This window comes from Camelus dromedarius, chromosome 5 (genome assembly GCF_036321535.1).
Source record: "Camelus dromedarius isolate mCamDro1 chromosome 5, mCamDro1.pat, whole genome shotgun sequence".
Classification (NCBI taxonomy): domain Eukaryota; kingdom Metazoa; phylum Chordata; class Mammalia; order Artiodactyla; family Camelidae; genus Camelus; species Camelus dromedarius.
In genome coordinates, this window is record NC_087440.1 from 41,417,083 (window position 1) to 41,443,500 (window position 26,418).

Sequence of the window (26,418 nt, forward strand, 5' to 3'; positions counted from 1 at the left end):
ACCTTCTGGCTTCCCTCCTTCTCAGCACCAGTTATGTATCTGATACTTTGGTAGGCAGTGGAGATCCAGCTGTGAACAGGCCAGATACAGATTCATCCTTGGGTTGTATGGAGTCTAGTCCCATGTCTTTGAGTGTCTGGTGTGAACCCAATCCTATTCTGAGAATTTTAGGGTTCCCAAAGAAAAAGATATTCCACATGCTTGAAGAGTTTTTGACTTCTTATCCTCTTGAATGTTATTTTCTTGACAACTACATAACAGCTTATATTGACCACCTACCTGGCTTCTCAAGGAGAGGAACTGAGAACAACCAGAGTCAGGCAGCTTCTTTCCATCCAAGACCAGAAGCCCATCTAAACTGAGGAAAATCCAGGGGTCAGAAAATTGGTTTAAAATAAAAGATACTAATTCTGCCATGGAGTTTAGAACTGTGATGTATTTAATCATATTATTTTTGAATAAGCTAATGCCATTTTGCCATATTTTATTATAGTCATTTCAAATATGCAGACACATGGGATATTTAAATTCTGAAGAGATGACAAGCAGCATAAATGAACATGATAGTAGCAAAATCATTAGAGGCTGTTCTTTAATTTGTGCAGATTTAATGTCCTGTGATGGGGTCTCCCATTTATTCAAAAGAAGAATTTATAGGATTTACAGTGTGAGATTTCCAAAATCTCACAATGGAAAAGTAAATATTTTAAAATTTAATATTAATTTTATAAAATCTTGCATTCAATCTTTGTGTAGTTTTATGAAACTTTAAGATAGGAGTCTATCATAAGAGGACACTTCTGTGGACATTCCAATACAAATTAAACAATTCTGAAGCAGGTTTATTAACGGTACAGCGATTTCAGAAGTCATGTTCGAATGTGATTTTAGAATAGTCAGTTTAGAATACAGTAATTCATTATTATGGGTGAAGAACATGAGGGAAACACTGTGTAACAACAAATCAAGTTATCTAGGGGAGAGAGGGCTTGCCTTTAGTGAAGTTAGACACTCTACTTTGCATTTATTAAACCCCTATCTTTCTGCCATGCCAGTCCTCCCCTTCGGTCACCACCCTACCCCAATGTGCTTCCCTGATCCTTTCCCTGTACTGTAGAGAATTTTGTTAAAATAGTATTCCCAGAGAAAGTCATACCACTGTGTGTACCCCTGGCCCACTGCAAAATCAATCTGTCCTACTCCATCCAACTGGGTTCTCATTGCTGCTCGACAGTCTTGATATTGATCTTCCATTTATTCCCCAGCACACCTCCTTGAGAAGGTGCTTCAGATCACTCTGCTCACACATCTAATTCACTACTTACCCTTTCCATTAGCACCAGATAATAAGCATCCTACTCTATAGAGAAATTCACAGATAACTGGTTATGCTTTCTCACTTTTCCTTATTTCTACCTTAAAGCAGCAAAATTTTGTTGTGTATCAATCAAGTGCCAGGCACTGTGCTTGGGCAATGGTATGCCAATAATGATGTCGCTGGCTGATCTTTGTAAGCACCATACCCAGCACAGTTCCTGGCACATAGTAGATGCTCAATAAATGTTGGAATGAATGTATGTATTGATGAAAAGATAGGTCTAAAGGCAACAATACTTTAGGAGGTATATCCTAAGGAATAGCATTCAAGAAGAGGGGGAAAGTAAGAATGCACACAATAGATACTGTGACCTTTGTCTTCTTAGTAAAGAAGGATGATTCCTATCTCCAAGGAAGAGGTGTTTTTTATTTCAAAGGCTAAACTCCCCATACCATTCCTTTCCATTTCCTCTGTGAACTTGGTTCGACTCTCCCAAAGGAGGAAAACTTCACTATACCTAAAGACACTTCTCCCTGCCAAATCCCACCACCATTATCAACAAAACTAAAATTCTGCCTCTGCTGACTTTTCAAATGCCCTATTTTCATACTTAATGAAGAGGTCTGCAATTGCTACAGTGCACTCATTTCCTTGCCACCCATACTGCTCCCTTGCGTTCATTTTGGCCATTTCATTACTCTTATCTATACCAGCGGAAACCTCACCTATTTTTCAAGACTGAGCTTAAGACTTACCTCTGCCACCAAGCCTTCTCTGGCCTCTGTAACTGGTAGCTTCCTTGAGAGACCCAGCATTGTCTATGCTGCTCCTAGGCGGGTTAGGACATATAATTCAATAAATATTGGTTGAATGAGCATTGATGAATTGAATACCTTAAAATGGGGATGGCAAAAGAAAAAAATGGTTAAAGCTATCTTTTTATAAAATAAACTTTTTTTCTGTAATAACTCTAAAACACAGTTCATTTTAAATGCTATTTCTATTCATGTCTTGTCACTTGAATGAATGAAATTACCAGCAATTTGGCTAGTTTCAATCTTTAGCTACAGGATGTTGTTAGAAATGGTAACAGTGATATAGCCTTAGTACACTTCTTCTATTGTGGGAGGAAACTAATGCCTTAATATCACATGTTTTACTAAAGTCTCGATTTCTCCAGTGAATCTTGAAGGGAATTGCAAGTTTCTGGTGTCTCAGCCAATTCCAACGTGGATTTGTTAGACTAGAGATGGGGATTTCTGGTTAACTTTCAAATGGTTCTGATGTTTCTTCGTTTTGTCATGTTTTTCAGCTGTTACTGGTTATCACTGTACTTTATCAAACAGCATCTCCATTTCAACTGAGAATGAAAAGGTTCTTGGACAAAGAATTTGAAAAAAAAATCAGGTACATAATAAAGTCATGGATGGTTCTCGGAATGCGCTAAAATGAAATGCTGCATCTAAGTGCAATGTAAGTGCACATCTTAGCCATATAAGATCATTACCATAAAGTAATCATCATGATTAAAAAAGACTCTAATTGAATCATTATTCTTTCCAAAAGATTGGAATTCTAAGAATACTTCTTAGAAGCTCTCAAACTTAATATGGAGCAGGAAGTATTGCAATGAGTCCTCAAGAGTGAGAAATAAAAAACAGTTGTGCCATTCTTTCATTATACTTTTTAATCATTTCATTATTCATAACTATATAGTACTTATGTGTGGTGAAGAATGTAGTCATAGGGCAATGTGTCTGTCAGCTTATTGATATATAAAAAAGAATAAAAGTGAAAACAAAGTAAGCAGACTCAGCAGCCTTATCTTTCATATTTAAAACTTTAGATATACATTCCTTTTTTGAAACAAAAATAAGACATTTTAGAAAGAAATACAAATAAATGTTTTTAAATGTACATTTATGCCACAACTCAAGTAGATTAGTAAAGCCAGATCTGTGATTTCTTATTTTGACTCCCTGGACAACATCAACAGCAAAATAATGCCAAAACCTGCATAAAATTTTGCAGCTGCACCTACAAGGACACAGATGATACTTTAATATTCAATCAGAAACATTACATATCTAAAAGTGATAGAAATCTACCACTAAACTTTGTGGTGGTGAAGATTTTACTAGAGTCTGCGATCAGTGTACAATTTCAAAATTTCAAAATTTCAAAATAATGTGTAGTGTTTGAAGGTAAAATGGATACCAAAGAGGAGAAAAGAAAAAAAAATATAAATAACACAACAAGAAGATGTTTGAAGACTCCATAGACCTTGATTCTTCACCCATCAGTTTAAGAAATGAAATAACATACACTTCTGGATCATTTTTGAAGCTGCTTTAATTTAGCCACTCATTCTGTTTTGTTTTTTTTTTCCAGTCTTCTCATAACTTGACATCCTGAGCCCCATCGCGACCTTAGTGAGCTATTACATCAGGCAGTATGGGATAGGCTATGCTGCAGTAATAAAACGTAGCTATTTGAGACATGTTTGCCTGTTACTCTTTTTACACGTACAGCATGAACTGGCTGGGGATCTGCTATACATTATCCTCATTTGAAGACCCTGGGTGAGGATAGGGCTCTACCTCCATTCTTCCAAACTGCTGCAGAAAGGGAAAGGGAAAGGGAAAATGGCAAATAACACAAACTGTTAAAGCTTCTCCCTAGAAGTGATATTTGTCACTTCTGATCACATTTATCAACTAAAGCAAATCATATGGCCATGCTAACTTCAAATGGGGCCACAGGCATGTGCTCAGAAGGACAAAAGCCAAAAAGATTTGGTGCAGTAATGGGTTTCACAGCCACTTAGAAAAGACTGGAGATGGCAACTCTTTTAACTCATTCTCTGTTCAAGCCAGATTGGGGTGTGGATTCTTCTTCTGTTTGTAGAACTAGAAGGGTATCAATGGATAATAACTTTCTTTAGGGACTAAATGTGAGAGAATATTACATGAAGCATAAGGATAAACTGTTTTACTCTTCACTCATTTGTCTATGGGTTCATGGTCTTCTTTTGCCCCCAAGGAGGCTATAATTTGGAGACAAATTTTGAAAAAGGAAAAAATAATAGGTCTAGTTCCCATGAAATAACTGCAGGGTGAGGCAGACTATCATATTATTCAAGTGAGTGGTGACAGGCCACATAAGAAAGTAATCAGAGCAGATAAAATGAAGTTAAAGATCAGTGTTGAGTGGAGTGAGTTAAGAGAATTTCCTTGGAGAATGTATACCATTAGATGAACATGGAATATTAGATTGACAGAAAGAAGCAAAGAAGGTATTTCCAGTAAAAAAACAAAGCAACTAAGCGGTCAGACATGGGAATGAGCAAGGAAGAAGCAGAGGTGAGGTTTGTTCAGCCGGAGTGAAGGGTGAGATGAGGGGTTGAAGTCGCACGTTAGGATCAGTCTCCTATGAACTTGAACACCAAGCTAAAACATATATAGTTGACCTGATGGGCAGCAGTGAGAAACTGTGGATTCAACCAAATAATAAAAGAGTGTTTTAAGTTGTTTGAATTTTTAGGATACATCTACAGAAGAAATTCCTAAGAGGTTATGTTTTGCCACAAAAAAAAAAAAAAAAAAAAAAAAAATCTTGAGAAAGCTGACTACCAACAGGGTTCCTCTTAGACCTGAAGGAATTTCAATCTGGTTGGGGAGATAAACTGTGCCTTTAAGGTAAAAGTAGTTTTTAGTTAAAATGTTCAAGTATAAATTTGGTCACTGATGGAAACTCTTTCCCTAGGTAAAACAATAAATAAAACTCTAATTCAACTATCCAAAAAAGTTTTGGTTATTCTACCTGGAGACAAGAGGTTGATTTAACTTGTGTTACAATGATTAAATACGTACACACACACATATATAATAAAATGTAACTATGTATATATGCACCTAATAAAAGAGCATATTTTCAAATCATCTATAAATAAAAATATATTGTGTTCTATTAATTAAAACATGAAACATGGTTTCATAGGAAAAGCATGATCTTTAGATGGAGACAGATCTGTGTTCAAATTCAAACTCTGCAACCTAGTAGAGACTACAGAAGGTTAAACTACTGTACCTTGCAGCCTCAGTTTCCCCACCTGTAAAATACTGATAATAACTGTCTGCCTCAGAGAGCTGTTACAATTAAATGATAAAACATACAGAAAGTCCCTAGCCTATAAAAGGCATGGTAGCAAGAATGGCAATGATTATATATAAGCAGTTACTAAATATTGAATTGAATTAAATTTAAGGAAGGGTTCCTGTATTTGTACTTGTAAGGGTTACGAAATGAATAACTCTTAATTTATTAACAATTTACTCACTAGAACTAACCCCGTAATTTAATTTTTATTCTAGAAATAAAAAGAAGAAAGAAGAAAATAACTTTTAATTCAGAGAATACAGTGTTTTATTTCTAAAGTGCTCATGATCTTTGATTGGTTTTATTCCACTTAGCAGGTGCTCTCTCTTCCTACCCCAAGGGCAGAAACTTTCAGCAATGACTACTCCCCCCGAACTGTCTCCGGAGAGCAATGCACTCTATTTTACAGATGAGTAAGCTATATGAACTAAGTAGCACTCAAGAAGTCCATTGAAATATTAGTATCTTAACTCATGGCATTTGGTTTATAGATTCTGTTCTTCTCAGTAACTTTATAGTATAGTGTAGCTTTGTAGGTATGGTTATGAGTGTGTCAATCTTCAGATTGTATCCCAAGGACCATATTTAGTCAATATAAGGTCCCTGAAGATTTAATTACTTTCCTAAACTGTGTTCCTGCTTCTTTCCTCATATCTACTCTATATTTTGAAGATAGGGGATCTGAGAGCATGGTAATCAGTAAAATGAAAATGAAGAAATAAAACAAATTCAAATTTAACAACCTTAAGATAGTAATTATATTTGAAATTTTAATTTGAAAGTATCTTATTAAATATTAATTTAATTTTTAATTTGAAATGTTCTCTAATATGCTAATGAGGCCATTGGCTTAATGGAGTATTGAGGTCTGATACTTCCTCTGACTGGGCAGATCAGCGCAGTGTGCTAACATCAGCTAATGTTCTTAGTCTAAGCAATTACAAAGAAATGAACAACAGAAATCATTCTCCTGAAGTATTTATTTTGGTGGTTTCTCAAGAGATGGCCCAGAGTTTCTGCTCTCCTGGAGAATCCTCCACCCGATGACCACTTTCACATTATTGATCACAGACCTTGGAATGGAATGGGTATGTGCGTGCATGTGTGTAGAAAAAAAATGCCTAAGGTGACAAAGCCAATTCTTTGTGACTCAGTTGGACCAGGTAAATATTTCAGCATGAATGTGTGAAGGGGCTTGGGTGCAAATATATTTGACAAGCCACTGACAAAAAAAGACCTTTGTAATTAGATATGAGAGCTCCTATGTCATATAAACAAACAAACAAAAACTACCCTCGCTAAAAAAGAAAAAAATTAGAAGAGGAAAGGGAAAAATTCCCACCACAGCTTAAATGATAGATTTTGTAAATGCTCTGCTGTTTTATATTTTTTTAGTTGAAACTACAGTTTCCTTTTTCTTCTTTCTACTTTTAGACACACAGCCCAGAAGATGGACATTTGGCGAGCCATAATAGACTGCTCCTTTCCCAGGTATCTCCTGCTTGTTTCCTTTATCTGTCAATAGGAAATGGCTTAAAGGCACCTGTGTGATGAAGGTCCCAGGGGCAGCTGCCTGACTAGTGAATGCCTGATTATGTGTTAACATGCTTTGTCAGATATTGGCAGAATCTGTTCTCTTCTTTTGCCTTTTCAGCCAGGGTACCATTGACAGCCTGGCTACCCATTTATAGAAATGTTGTCCATCAAACTGTGAGGAAGGACAATAGTGTTTTTCTGTGGCCAGTGACTGTGGGAAACTTTTCTTTGGCTATTCAGGCAATTTTTGTAGCTTGCTCTGAAGAGGAGAGACTGATGAGTGCAAAAAGTACAATTAAGCAAAGCCAGACTTCAATGGAAGGCTCTAGTGTAGTCTGCTGTTCTCATTTTTTTTTTTTTTTATTTAGAGGGGAAAAAAAAAAAACCTATGGGTTTTCACGTTGCTGTGTGGCATTCAGCAGGGGGCTATTACAATCCTAAATTTTTTTTTCTAGACCACCTAATTCTAAGTTAAAATTAAATGTAATGAGAGCCACTTGGAGTTCTGAATATTTTAAAGCATAATTCCCACAGAAGGGATTCGACCTAAACTGCAGTGAGCATCAGTTGGCTAATTATAGCTGCATTTTATATTACAGCAGGTGTCAGATGCAGTCATCTCAATAAAGTCCACATAATACTCTGGGAAATAACAAAGACTTTTCTTTGAATGTGGGTACTAATTTCTGCTAGGTGTCATATGAGCTTTGATACTTCTTATTGGCATTAACAAGAGCACTGCAGCACTCAGAAATGCTTTTTGCTTGGGATGAATTGATACTGTAAAGCACTTACCAGTCAGACTTGGCAGATGTCAGTAGTTAATACTAATGTTGCAGAGGTTGGAATATAATGCGGAGAGTCTTATGTAAATACTCTTAGATGATGGGCTGATTTTCAGAAGGCGCCTAAGCACTGCACCAACTCACTTAATGAAAGTTAAATAGATAGCAGTGGGGTATCTGTATTTACTTTGGTTCCTGCTTTATTGCAAGTCCTCCAGAAGTGAAGGGCAGATGGTAAGGCAGTAAACTAGGTGAACAAAATACACTGGACTTGGATAAGGGCTTGTTGTGTTCACAGTACTTCCCTTGAATTTGTGTAGGTGATTCAAATTACTAAAGTGATAGAGAGGGCAAAACCATGCCTGAGGATACAGACTCCTGGGCAAAGCCAACAGATAAAAAATAAATTCTATTTAGAGACTATGTCTGCAGTTGAAATATAATTGGATAATAGGATAGGCAAGAGGGATGTCACTTTAAAATCATGAAAATTGTTCTGCCCTGTTCCATTCTGTTGGGAGATTTATAGTTGATCTAACCTTTTGTTGCCACATTGGATCACAGCAAATGAGACCTATTAAAATCTTATTACAAAATACCAAGTAAGATATGACAAATGTGAACTCTTTACACACATTCCACTCTGGAATCAACACTGTTTACTTTAAATCTAATTCAGAGCTAACAAAGCAAAGGCAGTGCACTTAATTATAATCCCCCCAATCAGCTTCGGGTTCTCATTTTGGCAGGTTACCGTTTATGTACATTTAATAGCAAACCCTGTAGGGTGCTGTCAGCAATTAAGCAGGACTTAAAGGAGTTTAATGTTCATTTAACATTGATTCAATCAATGGTTGAGCACTGATATGAGCAAGGCACTGTTAAGTCCAGCAGTGAAATCTACAACAGGAAAGAGGACATAGCATCTGTCCCCAGAGTGCTGACCATCTATTCACAAAAACAACGTCCCTTGAGGCTCTTTTGAAGATTTCTGCTAATGTTCATTTAGATCAGATATATTCATGTTTTTTCATACAGGAAAAAATTGTGAAATAGTGGGAAAAGTCACACAGAAATCATCACAAAAGAGCACAAGTAATCTGCCAATTGTTTTCTTACAGTACTGAATAAAGCCTCAATTAATTTCTTCTTTCTTATATAAATGTAGTATTTATTACAGAACATTTAGGAAACACATATAAGATTAAAAAAGGAAATAATCCATAATTCCACTACTTAGACAACATTATTAATATTTGGTGTATATCATGTTTATTCTTCATTCTTCATTATATGCATATAAAATGTATGTGTACACTTTAAATTACAGGATTATACTAGTTTGTAAATAACTTTTAAAGCAAATCTTATAATGTATTTAGAATATCTTTCTATATTATATATTCTTCCACAACATAATTTTTTACTGATTACATAATATTCTAGTTCATGGATACTTTATTTTTAAATTTACTATTATTGTACATTTAGCTTATTTCCAGTTTTTTGCTGCTATAAACCACACTGTAATGAACACTCTGGTAACTAGTTTTTTTTTTTTCCTAAATCCTTGATAATTTGCTCACTCCTGATAGTGGAAATGCTGGACCTGGTGCAATTTTAATTAAAGATACAGATTTTAAGACATTTGCCATAGAAAAGAAAAATGTATTTTGTATGATATTCTTTATTGCTTTCTATCTAGGTATGAGGTTTCAGTTGTTGAGAGAACTTAAAGTAAAAAATCAAGAGTTCAGTTTAAAGTACTAAATTGTGAATAAAACAAGATATTTCCATCTAACTAGGAAATTGATCAGCTATTATCTGATCAGTAAACAGCCATATGGTAGCTTCTGTAAGCCATGCGATTTTCAGTATAAACAGGATCTATACAATAAACTCTAAATATGCAGCGCCTGGCAGCACAGTGTGAATATCCAAGGTACTGGGGCCCTTATTCAAGCCTTTATGTGGAAAGAGTTCTGGTATATATTTAAACATATATACATAAAGAGAGAGTGTTCTGGTGAACATCAAAATATTGTGTATATACACATTAACTGGTACTGTGGCTATAATACCATGAATTTAAATAAAGAGCGAAAAGGCCATTAGTCTTCCATTGCCTCCAATTTAAGCCATCCAATTTCAATTGGCCTTCACTGTGGCTTAGAAATCTTTTGGTACATCAGTTTTTACCATGCTTCCCATAATGATTATTCCAAGCCTTCACTCTCCCTCAAGCTAATCCAAAAAGACTCAGAAGAATCAGAGAGAGATTAAAGGCTCTCATTCTATGCTGTGCATTGATAGCAAAATAATGTATATTTTACTTTAATTCAAAATTAGGGATAATAAGGGATCTTGTAGATCTTTAGCTGTTTTCCAAGTACTGTAACTGTAACCATTAAACCTAAGGAAGTGGGAGAAGTTAAATGACCAAACTAACCCTTCATCGAACCCTCACTGAGAGCTGAGACATCCCTGCTTTGGAATATTTTCAGTTAAATGTCTATGTCCTACCTTAGTAGTCCATAATTTAATAAGTCTCTTAAGTTATTTCACATAGTAAACATAAATTGCCTGATATTTGGCATGGTTACAGCAGCCTGTCTGGACTACCTATCTACCTGCTTTTGGGGGAACCACTTCTCTTCCACCTGTAGATATTAGTGGATTTTAACAGCTGGGTGTGGTCATGGAAAGAGTAACTGTAGGCACACTCTGAATATGCTCCCTCAGGAGCAACATCAGAGGCTTGACCCTGTAGGGGAATATAAAATTAACTAACATAATCCAGCCAGTCCAAACAAACAAGCGAATAACAATAACAAACCCCAGAGGGGAAGACCAGTACCTGTTTTATGTGATCCTCTTCCCTGGACATGATGATTGATTCAGGGACAGGCGAAATACCCAAGCAGAGCCCAAGAAAGCCTTCCCTGGCACATTTTATAATGGGAGATATCGGATAAGATTTCTCTACTCTCAGAAAAGATCTGAGAATGTGAACTTAGGGCTGCTGGCAGCCGTGTCCCCTACCTGACACCGAAACTGCCTGCAATGAGAGAGAATAAAGCAAACTGGAAGAGAGAAAGGGAACAAGAGGTAAAGAGTAAGAGGTGAGACCAAGAGAGAGAATCACGCTGGGCAGACAGACTGACCCAACTGACGCCAGGTATCCCGGAGGCCAGCTTCAGTGCCTCTCCTGTTCAGTCATGGCTAAATAAGCCACTTACATTTCCTTTTTTTCTTTTACATGAACTAATTAGAATTGGGGTTCTAAGGGGGTGGGGTAACAGCTCAGTGGTAGAGCACAGTCATGAGGTGAAGGATCCCTTCTGCCCAACCCCCACTTATGGAACAGAGGCTCTACCTTGGGAGTGGCATGCTGGAAATGCTAGGGTCCTGATAAACTTTCCCCTAGTTCTGAGGTGGTGGTTCCATACCAGAAGAAGCAAGTTAAGGGGACCTCAATGTCCCTAAACCAGCTCCAGAGCCCTGGCTTGGAGAACTTGCCTGGGGGTAGAGGAAGGCTGTGAACCAGACAGCTGCTAACCTCTTCCCAAAGAACTGACTTGATTTGCAACAGAAAATGGAAAAGTTAAGCTTAAGGGTGCTCTTAGGAATAGTAGATAGTAGTGAAAGGCCATTGTGGGGAGATCTGATTTATGAAGATACAGCCAACAATGAGGTTGGCTAGTCTGCAGGAGAGAAAGGAGAATAAGACAGCTGGGAGGCCTCCTGGATTAGAACAAATGTCAAACACTGACATCAGAAATTATTCCTTCAAAGAAGCCACAATTTGATTGGATTCATTTGTACAGGAATTAATTCCCCAGGGCATTGTTGAAAACAATAGGGTAATCAGCCAGCAATTCGTGGAGTTTAACAGCTGAGTGTGCTGAGAAAGAGTGACTGTGAGCATCCCCAAAGTTGTGCCTCCTTGAGGAGCAGTTTAGCACCGTGAGATAAAAATAAACCACTAAAATAATCCAACCTATCAATAAACAAACAAATAACAAGCAATAACAAGCCCACTGGGTGGGGGAACGGGGGCTAACAGTATCCAGTGTAGCTGCAATATATTATCTAAAATTTACAGTTTCCAACAAAAAGTTATGAGGCGTGCAGAGAAACAGGAAAATGTGACTCAGGAAAAAAGGAGGCACCATAAAATATCTGTAAAAGTGACTAGATGTCAGATTTAACAGAAAAATATTTCAAAGTAGCCATTATATATGTGTTCACAGAACTAAAGGAAAGAAAGATTAAAGAAGTAAAGGAAGGTAGATGACAATGTGACATCAAATATGAAATATCAATAAAGAGAAATTATAAAAAAGAACCAAGTGGAAATTCTGAAGTTGAAAATTACAATAACTGAAATAAAATATTCACTAAAGGGGCTCAACAGATTTGAATTGGCAGAAGAAAGAATTAGTGGCCTTGAAGATGGATTGACAGAGATTATAGAAGCTGAAGAACAGAGAGAAAAAAGAATGAAAGAAAGTGAACAGAACCTCAGAGACATGAGACACCACTAAGTACATTAATATACAAGTAATAGGATCAGGACAAGAGGAGACAAGAGAAGAAAAAAAATCAAACAAAAATGACTGAAAACTTCCAAATTTATTGATGAACAATAACCTACACATCCAGGAAGCTCAGCAGACTCCAAGGATAAACTCAAAGATACCCACAGATACAGCACAGTAGAAATGCTTAAAGTTAAGGACAAGGAGAAAATCTTGAAAGCAGCAAGGTAAGAGAGATGAGTCAGTTACAAGGGAACCTCAATAACATTATCAGCTAACTTCTCAGTAGAAACAGTGGAGGCCAGAAGGCAGTGGGATAAAATACTTAAAGTACTAAAAGATTTTTTTAAAAAAATCAAGCAAGAAGGCTATATCTAGCAATGCTATCTTTCAAAAATGAAGGCAAAATAAACTTTTACAAATAAAAACTGAGAGAATTTGTTGCAAGCAGACCCGCCTTACAAGAACTACTAAAGGAAGTTCTTCAGGTTGAGAACAAGTGACCCCAGACAGTAATTTGAATCCACACAAAGAGAACTGGTTAAAGGAAGGGCTCTTTAATGGATGATTTCAGCACTTGGGGCAAAAAAAAGTACACGAGCCTTGATATTTCATGTCAGAAACTAAAGAAGTGCTCAAAAAAGGATGGAGACATGTTAAAAGAATACACAAACTAACTTGAAGGAATTTCCACTGGATAAATCTGGGGCAATTTGAGCACCAGAATAAATAATTTTAGTAATTATTCATAACATATTGAATTAAATAGTAAACCATATGTCCATCCTGATTAAATAAATTATTAAATTTACTTATTCAATAAGTTGACTGATTGAAAGATTAGGAATGGGATATTTACATAGTTTTAAAGCATCTCTCCACAAAACATTTATTAATTACATAATAACGGAAATAAGGGACAAGAGTAACTTTATAGTGACGAAGCCTTGGCAAATATTACTTAATTCAAATGATCAAAGTGAATATCAATAATAGGGCAAACTGAAATCATGAGACACCAAGCACTGTGAAGAGTTCACATCTCATAGTAATATTCTGGAGGACGATTCTTTACCTGAGCATGATGGAACCAGGTCATAAGAAAACAATGGATAAATCCAAATTGAGGAAAATTATATAAAACATAACCTGAGGAATATTCTACAAAGTAATTTTCAAAAGTGTCAAGGTCACTGTAATGGACAGAACCAAAGGTGACCCCCACTCCGTGATCCCTGTCCTTTGGTGTTCACACTTCTGTGTAATCTCCTCCCTTTCAGTTTGACCAGGGCTTGTGACTTGCTTTTAACCAACAGGATATGGCAAAGATGATGGGATGTCACTCATAATTACATATGATATATACAAGATTCCACCTTATTAGGAGAGATGCTACAGACACTGCCCCTTACTGTCCTTGAAGTAAGATGCTATGAAGTAAGTGGCCATGTTAGAGAAGCTCACACAGCAAGGAACTGTGGACAGCCTCGAGGAGCTGAGAGTGGCTTCCAGAAAGAAACTAAAGCCTCATTCCTGAAGCAGCAAGGAAATGAATTCTGCTAACAACCTGAGGGAGCTTGGAAACAGATATGTCTCCAGTGCAGCCTCTGATGAGACCATAGTACTGGCTGACACACAGAATTCAGCCTGGTGAGACCCTGTTTAGAATTCAGTTAAGCTGGACTCCTGATCCACAGAAACGCTGAGATTATAAATGTGTAGTGTTTTAAGCTGCTAAATTTGTGGCAATTGTTATGCAGTGTAGAAAACTAATATAGTTACAAAAGTCAATTAAAGACTGAGATGAAAAAGAATATGAAAAATGAAAAGGAATACAAAAACGAATATATGTATGTATATGCATGACTGGGACATTGTGCTGTACACCAGAAATTGACACATTGTAACTGACTATACTTCAATTAAAACAAACAAACAAACAAAAAAGACTGAGGATCTGTTATAGACTAAAGGGGACTAAAGTGATAAACAGCTAAACGCACTGAATAATTCTGAACTAGACTCTTCAGACCAACTGGGAAAACTTTAATGGGTCTAAGAATTAGACAGTAGTGGTATACCAATGCTATTTTCCTGATTTTGATGCTTATTTTGCAGTTAAGGAGGAAATGTGGTAGAAAATAAACATTAAAACACTCAAGTATGAAAAAAATTAGTTAATGAAGGTGTTTTTTTCCTCCCTATGCCTAACAAGACTGACCATTTTTCTACTGAGTTCAAGAAAGGAAGCATTGTTTCCTTCTACCTTTCTCCTAATGGTTAGGGAAGGGGTTAAAATAGAGAGATTTAATATTTGGTAATTAAGTACTATGAGCCACAACTGTAATAATCCACTTCACATGACATATCTAACTTAATCCTTACAATACATGCTAAAGTAAATATCATTGTCCCTACTTACCAGGTAAATTGGATTATCATTTTGAATTCTTCACTGCCTCCCTTTGCCATGTGACTTGTTAACACCTCCCACAAGAGTAGGCAGGGTAGATTTCCTCACCCCATTCACATTGAGATTAGTCAGTGCAACTCACTTTGACCAAGGATATGTGGGCAGAAGTGAACCAATGATTAAATGTGCTTGTGTGAGTTGGTTTGTTTCTTGTGCTTTGGCTAGTCACTATGAAAAGAATCTTCCTGTGTAACTACTTTTCTGGGGAAAATAAAGAGAAACATAAAATAGACCTGAACCTAATTCAAAGCCTAGATCCAAGCCAAGTCAATCTTGGCTGAGCCCAGCAGAATCATAATCTGCCCAAAGACTTGATGAACAATAAATATATGCTTATTTTCATAAGCCATTGAAGTTTTGGGGTTATTTGTTACATAACATTACTGTAGCAATAGCTGGCTGATACACTGCCACTCAAATTCAAACTCTCAGTTAATGGGCTTGTCTGAGTCTAAAACCTATCCTCTTTATTACTTACTATATTACTACAACTCAACTAAATCTATGTTCCTGGGGGAAAAACCTACTAGTATTCATTGAAATGTTTTCAGAGTGTCTTCATAAACTTATTTCTGCTTCCTACATCACAAATTTATTTTTTAACCATCATCTTTTAATAGTATTCATGGGCATTTATCATAAAATTGAATAAGCTTGATGTATCTAATGTGGTAACTTTAGGACTGAGCTATCCTGGTCTAGGCTATATTGGTCATAGTTTTAAATGATTAGGATCTATATTGTTGAAGGTATATTATTATGATTAGGATACATATTTAGATTATTTAGGATATTTTAGGATATTGCCAAAGAGTTATGATCCAAAGAGCTAAATCCACAGGTGTCCTGTGGGGATTTAAAATTCTTTAGGTGAAATTCAGTAAGTATAAGAGAAGCTTCTGGTGCCCCGTGTTGCATACCCTCAGCCTATCTCTGATTATAGATACGGCTATGGTGGATAATAGACGCAAATTCAGACTCAGGCTGATATTCTCTCACTTTAAGCATGCATTGCATGTTTCATTTTTCTGCCCCAACATCTTCTCCAAAGATACAGGAGCTTCCTGGATGGGCTTGCAGAGGCAGCCCGCAAGTAGGGAGAACTAATTCCTTCAGGGCACTCTCAACCAACAAACAGGGGCAAGGGCACTGTATAAACGCTCTAGCCTTCTGTCTCTGGGGTAGGCAATTCTGGATGACATTCTGTATCTTTCTCAGTGATCCAGGAGTAATGGAGCTACCTATGCCCAGCCACCATCTTGATAACATACCTTTTTTTGCTATCTCCTCCTGCCCTGTCCCCCTCTCACCAATCCTTTACTCCTTCCTAGAATCATCTCCCAAGTAAACTACCTACACCCAAATTCTTGTCTTATCTGGGGAGAACCCAAACTAAGACAAAGGCATTTTCTGGAAACTGAGGATCAAAATACTCTTCCCCCAAACCAACATGAGTTTGAATATGGTAGGGGAGATTAGAAAGGCAAGACTAGAGCTCAGTGGGTGTGAATCCCCTACTTGGGTCACGTTGCGAGGTGGCCAGTCGGCACCAAGAATGCACCAGTGTCACACACTGATCTTGGAAAGCTCCCCAACTACATTTCTAGTTATTGGGCACATGCCCACTTCTATTTTTATTGTGTGGACATGCAGCTGTGACTCCTTATGGTGCTAAGGAGGGATGACCGCTAGTGTTCAAATCCTCACTCTGTGTGCGACTCACTAGATAACTGTGCAACTGCCACGAAGCCTCAGTTTCCACATCTGGAAAGAGAGGACAATAATTCCAACCTCATTAACTTATCGTAAAGACAAAATTAAAATCACACTAATAAAAGTGCTTTATAGATTATAAAGGACTTAAAAAAATTGGAGCTGGCACAGTATATTCATTAAGTGCATCAGGAGTAAAATTTCTTGATCCCAACTTATTAGTTGAGCAACTCTGGGCAAATGACTCTGTGCCTGAGATTCCTTATCCCTTAATGGAGACAATAACAATAACCTACTCCAGGGGGTTCTTGAGAAGATAAAATGAGGGGAGGCATGTAAAGAATTTAAACAGCACCTGAAACACGGTAGTTAATAAATGTTAAATATTATTATTATTACTACTAGGTATTTGTATAATTAAACAAGTTACTGAGTACCTAAAATAAGCAAAGCTCTGCACGGGAAGTGATACTGTGTTATTGGATTATATTATAAGCAGCTAACACTCCTTATCCTTATGAATACACCATGTACTCAGATATGTGCGGTACCAAGCAGTATTAAAGCATGTTCCTGAATGGCTGGTGTTGAGCTGACAAGCACTGATGGGTGGTTACTGTCTTGGTGTATGAATATGGGGGTTGAGTGTCTTAGTCAGTGATAGGTGCATAAGCAAAGCCACAGACATGGGTCCAGGTTGCAAAGGATCCAGAATGGCAGGCCCTGGGGTCTGGATTCTCTCTGGAGAGCAGGAGAGAGCTGCTGAAGGACATCTGAGCAAAGCGATGTGAACAGAGCACCACGTCAGGAAAATTAATCTGATGGTGGCTTGTGTCAAAGAACAACAATGAGCAGGCTTCGACATCAAGACATCATTTGGAAGAAAAGTGCCGTACTCTTGGTGGTGAAACGATGAGTCTAAATCAAAGTAGGGCAGCGGGACCAGAAAAATCAGACAGATGTGAGAGGCATTTTGTTAAACAAGTCAAGAGGGTGAGGTGTCCTTTACCTTTTACTCATAGAAAAAAGCTTTAAAAAGGTTCACCTCAACACATAGCAACCAATATACAAATAACCAGAGCCTTGCACACAGCTCCACAGTACATACATCCCTGTGGTACACTTTTGTGGGGTTTGCAGAGGGTGACCTTTCCACTGTAAGGCTTATGCTTTATCACTCTGAAGTGCTTTGAAAGGTGATCCTAGAAGCATAAGCAATGAGTTAATAATAGGTAGTGGCAAGTCTACACATTCCTTAAGAAGGAACTATTACTTCTGAACTATCCGTGAAGTTGGGTTGACCCTGTAATCATTACTGCCGAGTAGCTTGTAACGACTATTATTATCCCTGTTTTACAGATGAGAACATAAAGGTACAAAATGAGACTTTCATAAGCTCTCTTTACAAATCCTGCCCATCCTTCCAGTCTTAGCTTGAATGTCATCCCTCCCTGAGGACTTTTCAGAGTCGAGAAGCAATCAGAAACCCTGAACGCTTGTTTATAGTCTTTCATGACATTTAGAGCTTGTATTAGAGTCATTTGTGTACATGTCTGGTCACATTCATTCGATTGTAAGTTTCTTTAAGATAGAGGCTATTTCATCACCTCCATATCCCCATAGAGCTTAGTCCTAGTGCCTGACACATAGTAGGGGGCTCAATAAGTGTGTGTTGAGTTGACTGAAGTGTGAATACTAACAAGCCCTTGTCTGCAGTGGGGATGTTTATTTGAATGTGTAATTGGTAGTTTCCCCATGGATCCCTTGAAGAGTGTGTTGATGCCTTAGCAGCTTTTTGAAGTTCTGGTGCATTTAATTAAACGTGTAATCTTTTTTGAGTTCTTGTACCAAGAAGATAGATTGCACATTTTAATGTGCTCAGTGTTCATTCCAAAAAAAGACCTTTGCATTTATTTATGTATTCAGTTAACAAAGACAACAAAGATGAGAAATAACTGGGGTTCAAAATATTAACCAATTCCAGTCTCCCTAAAATTAGATATTTTAAGATCTTCTCTGATCTATTTTACATTCCATTTCCCCCACCTGTTGGTCAGAAAGGATCCCTTCCTAGATAATTTCACGTGGTTCTATTTTTCTTGTCATTTATATTTTGTGTAAGAATTTTTTTTTAAGCGCTGGAGTCTGGTTCTCTGAACCATGGTTTATCAGGAGAACATGTTTTAAGCCAAGGAGAGTTTGCCTCCATGGGATGGAACCAAAGGGGTGAACGTGACTTGCAGGCAAATGTATGACTGCAGCCTCACAGACTGATGTGACTGCTGGTGCTCTTGGCTCCCAGCTGTCTTTAAGGGTGGATCTTCTGTACCTTCCATCACACAGCCTTCCAGCTGCCAGAATTTTCTAGGCTTTGGGATACAGTAAACCTGGTTTCCTAAAAGGCACTGTGGTATTAGGGCAGTGTTTCTCAAACAAGGCTGATCGTAAGACTGATTTAGGGTGCTTATAAAAAATGTTTTCTCAGGCCACATTCTCAAATCTACTTCCTAGAAACTTCAGAGAACAGGCCTGGAATACCTGTTTTTTAACCAAGCACTTCAGATTTAATCTTGTGATCAGGCAAATTGGGACACTTTCATACAGTGGCTTAAAATAACTGGTTCGAGTCACTTGTACTTACTGGCTATGTAGATTCTTAAGCAAGATACTTTTCTTCTCTGATTCGGTTTCCTCAACTGTAAAATGGGGGAAATTATAGTATCCACCTATTATTACAATGTTAGAAAGGATTAAAATAATAATGTACGTTAAATGTTTAGTACATTATCTGGGACAGAGAAAGTACTCAATAAATGTCAGCTATATAACAAACTTTTCTCCCCTTTTATTATAGACAATCATGCTTTCTAGTGGATGATGTACATCCCCAGGTCACTTTATCCAGGAAATCTTTCCTGTCCAATTAATTAGAAGAGATTCTCCAAAGTCCCACCCTTGCTAAACCAGCAACGCCTCTCCTAGGAGACCAAGTTATTTTAGACTTGGAAACGACTTAGGAATACATAATCCAATACCCTAATATCATTTGCTTATTTCTGGTCCATTCCTTATTTTCAGTTAACTTCCTGTTCATGTGCAGCTGTAGATTACCCTTCTAGGGCCATCTCCCTCCTACCCTCCACTTAGACTGGGCAACCGGGACGACCTCCACACCCAGAAAATGCCCCAATCTGCTTGTTCCTTTGACAGTTATAAGGTTGCCTCTCCACTAAACACCTTTTCAGGGCAGCTTTGCCTCCCCCGCCCAAAGAGACAGTCTATGAATGCATGTCCTGAATTTTAAATACCAACATGTCTTCCCTATTACTAGTAATGTGAGAGTCAACCTTAAGAAATTTTTGTTATATGTTTGTTTAGTTTTCTGTCTATTCATTTGAATCAATGTTATTTCTATTAAACTGTATATCCCTGAAAGTCAGAGATTTTCCTTTTTTTTCCCCATTGTCTTATGGAAAAATTCTACACAACTGCATAGTAAATGCACAAAAAATATAATGCTGATGTTGGTGGTAAATATAACAGAGTTGACTTAGACTGTTACATTGTCTTTGTTTCAGCACAATTTCTTTGGATCCTAAGGTATATTTGCCTGATTTCCTTTTCACTTTAAAAACAATTTAATGCACAATCTTTGGCCCTGCATTTCCCCAATTTGAAGAACTTTGTGTGTGCTAATTTGTCAAGCAAAACTTTAACAAACATCTCCTGGAAATTTAGACTGCAGAATTTTGAGGCATTCATTTGCTTTTCTTGGCATTTACTTCCTTAAAGAAGTCAAAAAATTATTGAAGCATGACTTTTCCATTCCAGAGACTGCACTGGCTATCCTTAATCAAGCTGTGCTTTTCTCAGTGTTCCCCATTTAATCTCCTAAAATACTTCCTAAGACTTTGCCCCCCACAATGGAATCAAAACTAAATGGTCTGTAATTTCCTCAAGTGTTCCCAGATCCTGTTGTAAATAATGACATTGTGCTGGCCACTTTCCAGTCTGAATGCAGTGACCTTGTAAAAATGTCTGCTCACTCTTCTATAATGTCTTTTTCTACTTTCTGTAGGGCTCTTGGATACAGCTTGGCAAACAATACCTATTCCAAGAAGCACCATTCTTCACCTCAGTCATGCTATTTCCTTCATATAGGCAGCACCATATCCAGGGCTAAAGGACTTCTGTTTAAAAGCTAATTAATATTTTTAAATAAGGAATTATAGGTGCACTGTGGCAGAAGGCCAGACTGGACGACCTGTGAATATCTGAATTGACAGAAAGAAAATCTATTGTTGTTTTGTAAATTCTAAGAAAATGTTGAATTTCCATTCAGTCAGATAGCTTTTATTGTAATCATGTTTAATACTTTTTTTTTTTTTTGGAAAAATACCAATTCCTACCTTAGAATATAAAAATATTTAAAATTAGTTATTTCAGGCTGGCAGTTAGAAAAGGGGCATTTCACATTATTGGTAAAGATAGATCTTTCTGAGCAATTATATTGCATTCAAATGAGAAATATGTGATGTTCTGGTTGTCCAATGCTTGCCCTCCGTGCTCCCCCGCCCCCGACATGTCAAAAAAAAAAAAAAAAAAGAATTAGGACATCTGGCAAGGCCCAGGGAAAAGCAGCTAAACTCACTGAAGGGACAGGGTACTTCTCACATGAAGACAGACTAAAAATACAAAAACCTATTAGTGTGAAATAACAAAAGCTGAAAGGGGAGAAGTAACTAGGACCTCTGCTGAATTCCCAGCTATGTGGGACCACCAGCTAGATGAGCTAATTAAAATTAGAAACCCCATTTTTGATTATGGCTTACATGTGTATACAAGTTTTGTAAATTAGATACAAGTACTTCAACTAAAAGTTGTTTAATAGATAGAGATATTGGTAATTTTCGACCAGACAACAGTGATTTTATTCTTTTCTTCAAGAAAAACCAAAGGGCAATTAACTTGTGAGAGTGTCCTGGACTCCAGAAATCAAATCAAAATTTAAGGATGTTTTGGGGGAGTCTATAAAGCTAGCGAATAAACCAGCAAAACTTTTTCCTCATACAACTAGAGGAAAATAACAATTATTTTTAAAAAAATATTTGGTTGTTTGGTTCTGATTTTGAATAAAGCAATGGATCGTGCTTGTGCTTGCGTAACTATAAACATCACATGCATCAGCGGGGGTCAGCGGTACTCACTTACCTTCCCCCAGCATTTTTAAACTAGCAAACACCTACAACACAGTATGCTCCATTGTAGGAGACAGGCAGCAAGGTCTTGTTTAATTAACTAATTAGATGACTACACCTAAACTAGCATTATTAGGCCTTTTATAATGATTGTTGAAGCACTGTGAATTAATTTTCTTACTGGCCATGACCATCATTTGCTGCTATCACAGCATTAAGAGATAATGCCATGCACAGTAGGAAATCTCTATGGGCAGAAAATGAACATGGTCATCCTTGGATCACCAATTAGGAAACCTATTGTGTAGCAAAAACATCATTTCTATGCTGTAATATGATCAAATAACCATTAATTACCTTCACTAGCGAGAATTACCTTCTTTGTTGGAGAAGTGTTGCATTCCATATTATAGTTCAAAAATGTCAGAAGAAATCAGCAACAAAAACATCAATTTCTCAAAGCGATACATGTAATCCAAATCATATTAACCTAGCATGTGACATGTCAGGTTAAATTAACATAAGCTTTGTTATTGAGCCTGAATAATATAGCTTACCTCTTAGCCTTTAGATATATTGATTAAATAGGTCATCCTCACCTGCCTACAGATACAAATATAATCAAACTGCACTGTTCTCTAGGGAGCTGAATGGCAAAAACCCTGGTAAATATCCGACCCAGATTCCTGGTAAGTGACAGCCTGTTTCCTCGACCAATACAGAGATGACAGAAGGAAGATAGGCAAGTCCCTAGAACGTGTGTGTGTGTGTGTGTGTGTGTGTGTGTAAATATGCTTCCCTGGGCAGGAGTCTGGTGTGACGGTCAGGAGAGGGAGCCCTGGATCGGGTTGCTAGGGTCTGGTCCCAACTCCCACCCTTGACCAGTTGTGTCCCCTAAAGTAAGGCACGCTCACTTCTCTGGGGCTCAATATTGCTCATCTGATAATATTACCTCAAAAGTCTGTTGTGACTATATATATTCTCAGAGAGTTTCTGGTGATCTAAACAACAGAAACCATAAAATGAAAGACTGATACATTTGACTATGCAAAAAATTCAAGCCACTGGAGGAATAAATTATCAAAGACAAAAATAACACAAAATGATATATTTGTTTAAAAATAGTCCAGCAGGGCAGAGGGATGGAAGTAGTGTAGGGAGGGGTGGTAGAAAATGAAATAAATTTGTCTGTATAATGATCATGCTAGGTATTCAGTCCATAAAAATCTGTTAATCTATTCTATTTTTATATATGTTTGAAAATTTTATGGGAGGAAGCATTTTGAAAAATAAACACATAAAAATACCATAGTCAAAAAAAAAACCCCACAGACAGTATCAGAAAAAATGATGGCAAATTAAGGGAAAAGTATTTGTAAGACATATCATACTAACAGGCAAATTCCCCTAGTATATAAAGAGGTCAAACAAATTAATTTAAAAAGGAAAAAAAAAATCAACATAGAAATAGAGCCAAAATAGAAAAGAAACACAATCAATAATAGGAAAAACAAAAACTATAGATAATAATAAGATATATTATTTTATCTTTATAAAACATTTATATTATTTTTAACCTACATTTAAACTTTAAATTAAATTTTAATTAAATAAATATTATTAATTTTAACTTAGATTTTATGAAATAAAATTAATTATACTTAAAATAAAGCAAGTAATGCTCATTTTACTCATAATAGGAGAATTACAAATTAAAGCAACAGTGAAAATCCATTTTTGACCTATCAAATTGGCAAAGATCAGAAAGTTCGACAATATGTTATAGGGAAGAGTATACAGCAGGGTAACTTCTTTGGAGAGCAATTTTACAATATCTGTGAAAACGTAAAATGCACATTCCATTTAACCCATCAATTCCACTCCTAGGAACTAGCTTACAGATATACTCACATATGAATTGAAAGCAAAATACAGAAGGGTATCAAATACAGGTGATAGTAATACCAAACGATTTGCAACACCCTAAACATCTATTAGGAAGGATGGGATTAAATAGATTATAGCACATTCATATAACAGAATACTAAGAGGCAGTTTAAAAGACTGAGGCAGCTCCAGATTATAAGTGGATCTTCAATACACTGAAAATGAAAAATATCAGGAGTAGAACAGTATATTAGTGCATGACCATTTGTGTAAACAAATACATATATATGCTTCCATATACATAGAATAGAACTCTCTAGAAGGACATACAAAACCCAGTAGCAGTGGTGACTTCCGGAGAGGGGATGGGGGTAGGACAATAGCAGGCATGGGAAGGAGTCTTACTCTTCACTGCACACCCTTTGGGTTTTTTTTTAAACTTTTTACTATGGGAATGTGTTAGCTACTTATGAATGTATTTTCTTACATTTAAGTGTTTAGGATTGTGCTGGCACACATTAAATGCTCAATGTTACCTACTCTTGTTATTGTTCCTTCACTATTACTCCGGCCTACATTTCAACTCTTATCTTTCACTACATCATTGCAGATACCTTTTTACAATGCCAAAGTGAACCGTCACCAGTCTTCAAATATCCTCTATGCTTTGCTATTTCCATACTTATATTCATGTACTTACCTCCTCTTTGAAGTTCCCTCTTCCATCTCTGCTGGTTGAAATTCACCCAATTCAAATACCATCTCTTCCTGAGTTATACAATAGCTGTACAATCTTGAGAAATTTATGTAACTGCTTAAGCCTCAGTTTTCACATCTGTTAAATGGGAGATAATAGAAACTGTAAGGATTAAATGTGATAAGTGAATCTACTCATGCATTTATCCAACATACAGTTCCTTTTTTTTTCTTTTTGAAGAGTTCAGATTTTAAATAAGAAATAAGGAACCATGTTAACATATTAATATATTTTTATTTTTAAATGGCTATCAGTAATTTTTTTCTTAAAGCTTAGTGGCTCAAAGAAGTTGAAGCCTAAAAGAAACTTAATTGGAGATACTATTTAAAAAAGAGAACAACAAAAAATAAATCAGAAAATATAGCCATGATAAACAAGGTCCTACTGTATAGCACAGGGAACCACATTCAACACCCTGCAAAGGCCTGCGATGGAAAAGAATATGGAAAGGAACACATGCATATGCATACATGAATCACTATGCTGTACACCAGAAACTAATGCAACACCGCATTCAGTTCTTGATCACAGACTCTGTGCAGGTGCTGTGACACACACAAAGGCTAAAACCATGACAAACTTGACAGTATCTCTGAAGATACTGCATGAAGCTCATAGTTCAGAAAGGAAATTTCCATACTGTTAATAGATGCTATGGCACAGGGTGTGGAAGCACAGAGGAGGGGCACCTGCCCCCAGGAGGCAAACACTCAGGGGAGAAAGAGTTACGTTCAAAGAAAAGTTGGAAACAAGATTGGATTTTAACTTCGAGTGACCTCAGAGAAGTCATAAGCAGGGAGCAGCAGAGAATTTAGAAAGACTAGTCTTGGCACCACTCACGCTTGTGACCATCTTGAGTCCCTGGTCTCTGTGCTTTTGATAATCAAAGGCAATTCACAGAAAGGAGCCAGCGTTCCTCCTGCCCTGAGCCCGGAGCTCTCCAGGAAGCCCTGAGCCTATCAGCCTTCATGACCCCAAGCCCTCCAGACTATAATACAGAAAAACTAACTTCTTAACTGAAGAATCCGGCAGCTTTCCAAATAGCGTTGCAGGGAGAAATAAAAGTTTAATTCAGATGTTCCCTTGTCCAGCCATGGGACACTGCCTTCCAGAACTAAGAGTACCAAAGGGCAGTGCCTCCACTACCCCCAATCCGCCCACTCCTTCCAGGGGTGCCCTCCCCTGCCTGAGTTCTCTCTCCTCCCTCTGGTCACCCCACCAGGGCCCCCATGTCAAAACTTTCTCCAAGCCTCTCAATCAGGTGACCCCCACTGCTCTGTCTGGGACCAGTCGTCCCTCACCTCTCAGGAGGGAGTTTCTTCCTCTGGCTCCTCAGAGCACTTGTACCTCATCAGGCAAGGCCTCAGGTGTGACCCAGGTGTGAGCTGAACCTCTCCCCTCAGACCGTAGCAACCAGAGGAGTAGTTTTGTTGCTGGAAGAAAATGTTAGGCGATTAGAGTCTCCCCACTGGTGAGAGATGTCATCAGTGAAGTAGGTGTCACTTGTAAACAACAATCATTCACTTTATTAGACTAATTCTCCGTAAAGGAAAGAACATTTCTCCTATTAGCCGGGTTTGGGCTTTAGCCTTTATGGACCACCACTCCCACCAACCCTGTCCATCATGATGCTGAGAAATGTTTTCTTTTTAGAACTGAGGCCTAAAAGATTTATGAAAACAACCACTTGAACTAGTTGGAAGAATAGTTGGTTCCAGAAAGATCCAACAAGATCCTTTTTACCCTAGATGCCCTTCTGATGGAGATGAAGAGGATAATTTGCAGGCTCACAGTCGCAAGTTGAATACTTTCTCTTTCAAGAATTTAATTTTGCTTCGCCTTTTTTGAGAAAAAGTCAAACACACACACACCCCCAAAACCAAAAGGTAAACAAATAAACAAAAAAAAATCCACCTGTGAGCCAAAAACGAAACTCTGTGGTTCTCCAAAGAATCCTGGAGGAAGCCCGAGGGTCTCCACACGGCGTCTGTAACTATGCCCCGCTGAGACAATAGGTAAGGGAGGCTTTCTTTAGTTTTGATCAAGTGGTAT

General features: G+C 37.4%; 1 long non-coding RNA gene across 1 annotated transcript; it reads right to left on the bottom strand.

Moving 5' to 3' along the window:
* Positions 1-1,729: 1,729 nt before the first annotated feature.
* On the bottom strand, positions 1,730-26,177 carry LOC135321400 (uncharacterized). Its single transcript, XR_010381142.1, has 3 exons — positions 25,668-26,177; positions 24,310-24,444; positions 1,730-2,147 (listed from the first exon to the last, which is right to left on the bottom strand). It is a non-coding gene; the product is annotated as an uncharacterized LOC135321400 (long non-coding RNA).
* Positions 26,178-26,418: the final 241 nt, after the last annotated feature.